Source organism: Halyomorpha halys, unplaced genomic scaffold (assembly GCF_000696795.3).
Source record: "Halyomorpha halys isolate HHAL.00 unplaced genomic scaffold, Hhal_1.1 Scaffold1001.1, whole genome shotgun sequence".
Taxonomy (NCBI): domain Eukaryota; kingdom Metazoa; phylum Arthropoda; class Insecta; order Hemiptera; family Pentatomidae; genus Halyomorpha; species Halyomorpha halys.
The window spans coordinates 453,131-457,168 of NW_027104681.1; the positions used below are offsets into that span (position 1 = coordinate 453,131).

The 4,038-nt window shown below is 28.2% G+C and overlaps 1 long non-coding RNA gene across 1 annotated transcript; it reads left to right on the top strand.

The window, feature by feature from the left end:
• Positions 1–371: 371 nt before the first annotated feature.
• Positions 372–953, top strand: LOC112210973 (uncharacterized). Its single transcript, XR_002945398.2, has 2 exons — positions 372–744; positions 865–953. It is a non-coding gene; the product is annotated as an uncharacterized lncRNA (long non-coding RNA).
• Positions 954–4,038: the final 3,085 nt, after the last annotated feature.

Sequence of the window (4,038 nt, forward strand, 5' to 3'; positions counted from 1 at the left end):
ACAATGCTATATCAAATAAATTCACTAAAACTGGGATATAAATTGATTGAAAAGGTCCTAATAAGTAATGTTTTAGTAATCAGAATGTTTGTTTTTTTTAAAGACTCATTATTAAGACATAAATTAAAATCAAGGAAAAGATAAAATCAAATATGAGTAGTTAAAATAAAATGTAACTATGCTATTAATTCTTTTAAAATCAATAATGATATTTATGATAAAAAAGAATCAAGACAATCTTACAATTACAGATGTATGTGTGGGTAGGGTAGAAAAGTTACAATTTAAAATAAAAGAAATATGAATTTTTCATCTTCTATAATAGAAATAATTTTTAAAAAACAATAGGTTTACCTAATTACAATAAAACATATGATTAGCCTAATCATTAATCACAACCTTAAACAAATTGTAACAAAGCAAACAAGGTTTACTTAGGAAAGTAAACGGGATTTTTTTTTCTTACATAAGAATTCAGAAAAATAAATGAAAATCTTATCGATTACGTACATCATTCAGACATAAATTATTTGATGAGGAAAAGGAAAAATCAAGACAAAAATGATAAAACAACATCACTTAAGACAACTCTTACCTCAAATACTCATGAGAATTAGGAATCACAATTTTGAGGATTCAAAGGGATTATAGTAAGAAAGGAATATGTATACACACTGATTATAGGAAGGGAATTGTAAAGAATAGAATTAGAAATCACAATTATGAGGATTAAAATGGATCATAGTAAGAAAGGAATATGTACATACGTTGTATAATGTTTTTATCTTTTAAAAAATTATTTTATTTAAATTATCTAATATTGCTTTTTGCTATAATTACTGTTTTTATTTGGTTGATTTTGAGGAAATACAAGAAGAAGCCATCCCGACTAACTGTGAACTACAATCAAGACTCAACCATTGAGAATTTAATAACTTTTATAATTTTGTTTATTTCATGTGTTTTAATACTTAAATTAAGTTAAGATTATGTTTATTTAATGTTAAATTATTTTTATTTTATTTTAGTTTATACTAGGAATTGTATTTCTAGTATAAATTACAAATGCTTTTTCTTATGGTTGGATATTCCAAACTTTTCAAAAAATAATTTAAATATACATGATTTCCAATTTAATTTTATAATAATATTAAATAAATAAAATTTTGTAATCAGATGTGTTAATTTTTATAATTTTTCCATAGAAACAAAATAAAAACAAATTAACCATGGTAAAAAGCATCAGACTGACACAAACTACTACCCTCTTCCAAAAGATCATATTTCCTCAGCCCCCTCTTCAAATTATTACCAATGCAGAAAAAAGAGGCCGCTATCAAACAGTATTGCCCACCATGACATTTACCCAATCAATCCAATGCATCTATAGGGCTTAGAAAAAATAAAAATTTTGTTTTATAATTAAAAAAAATAAAATAAAATAAAAAGCAACACTTTCAATAATTTAAACAAATATAAACATTTTCCAACAAAATTACAATAGGCTACAGTGGGGCAACAAGTCCGGCAAGCAGGATTTTTTTCTTGACTAATTATTCCTCCATAATTTTCCTGAAGAATTTTGAAAGGGACAGCCATTCAACAGAGGAAGCCTTGAGTTCCTGGATTCTACCTGACACAAGTAGACTATATCTTAATAATTCATACGTCATAATCAGCTGTATGTAATGTGAGGAGGCCTCATGCAGTCAGTCACAAGTGACAGGTTGATCAATAGCCACTTCCCCTCCACTTCTTGTCTGCTCTTGTCCAAGTCCAGTAAAGAACCTTTTTAAGCTGATGTGTGGATATGATTAAATGAAGAAATAAATAAAGAACCTCTGATACAAAAAAAAAAAGACAGGGAAAGAAAAGTTAAATTATTGTCAATAGGAACAAGAAATGTAGGAAACCTGCAGAAAATAGAAATTTTGTTTTAGAAAATTGCCTTAGTCAATAAAACATTCATGTTGTGATCCATTTAGAAATAAAGTGGAAAAAAGAACTAATTTTAAGGGATCTTTGAATATATATACTTATCCATAGTGGTCATGAAGAAAATAAGTTCATAACGGGCATCATGGTAGGAAAGAATACAATGAATAAAATGTGCTACTTTGGGCTACAAGCACAAGATAAGACAGATCAGGAAGAATCTTGTTATAAATAAATGGGAATAACCTTTGGTGATATCACAAAATCTCAATTCTTCTGGATATAATTCCTAAGTTTGCGAACTATATCAAATGATCAGGATATCAGTATACCTACTGATGGAAATCACCTAATAGTTTTGTCATGAACTCACATCTACAGCAACCAAAAAATAGAGGATCAAATCAAAACACGGATACAATAAAACTGTGGAAATCGAAAAAAAAAAAATTGATTCCATGGTGTCAAGTCATTCATCAGGTGTCCCAACTATTTTGTTTAACTGATGCTTGGATAATTATTAAAAATAATCACTCAAAATTATTTAAATTAATTGAATCCGAAAATTGAATTCCGAAGCCTATTTATTCCAAATTACCAAAAGCATCTAAATTAAAAATAAAGATATGCTACCCCAAATTTTAAGATTCTGTAAATTTATCAAAAAACTTTGAATAATCAAATTCTTGGTTTAAACTGTATATGCATTCAAATTTTCATTTAATGAAACAAACATTTATTGGAAACCTACTATGATGAAAGAATTAAGAATTAACAAGAAAATTATGTATGAAAATAACTCACCACATGAGTACTTTATCTGAAAACTAATTGTTCTCTTAAACTCCCTGAGGGATAAGAACTCCAAAAATGTACTTATTGCTTATCAGAAGAATTCAAGTCCCCACCTGGGAGGTGGCAGAGCACTGTTCCCTTGGTTGATGTTCTCGCCTTGGGAGGGACTTCTGGCTCTACAGCCTGAGGTCATCACCTCATCAACGCCAACCGGAATAGCCCCTCCCTATTCCTAGTAAGCTCACGGCAGACTCATGCCATCATTGACGACACCGCCTTCAGCGGACCCGGCAGCTTATCTTATAATGCCACACTGGCAATCCAAGATGTAACTCACCTGTATATATACACTTATCTCTATGTATATAATTAATTTATTGTTTTAATTTTTCTAGGTCAGAAAAAAAAAAAAAAAAAAAAAATCAAGTCCCCTGACTTACGAAAATAAAAGTAAAAAATCAAAATCTTGAATATTACATATCCTGTCTTTAGAATAAAGACACTGCATATGTTCTGTTTCTGTTATAATTTCTTCACTTATTGCAAAATATGATTGCCACCTAGACCTAAGAAAATCACAAAACATGTTATATTTAAATAATGTTGGAAAGAAAGTGAGTGATAATATATATGATGTATTGAAAAACTATGGAAATATAAATTATAAAGGTTAATTTTATTTTATTTTATTCAACTTAAATGTTCTCTGCAACAGTACATTTTAATTACCCTCAACATTATTTCTTTCTTTGAACATCTAAATATGAAAACAAACTATAACAATGATGAGCTCAGAGAAAAGTTTCATTCAGTTATGATAGTATAAATAATCCACATATTTATGAACTAAATCAAATTTTAAACTCATAGTTTAGGAATGCACTACCTAATACTTTTAAATAGTAACAATAACAAGATCTGATTTAGCTTTTGTAAATAAAACTTCATATTTCTGTTTATAATTATCAGTTACAAAAAAAAAAGTTTTTCCTTCATCAAATTTCTTTATTATAAATTATTATTATTACTATTTGGTAATCCACTGTTACTTTATATTAAAAATGTAACCCGTTCAACCTTTCGCTTTAAATAGCCCTGATGAAGCCCTGCAAAGTGGGGCGAAATGTCAGACATTAAATAGTTATAAACTATTTGTTCTTTTTTTGACTGCAACCCCGACCATCTTCTTTTATTTATATTAAAAATGATTTGAAAATAGGCTTTAGTTTTTAAATGATGATACATACATGTTAATGAAAAATTTTCTTAATGAGGTGTTCATGATAGAATGTTTACATAACTTTTTAC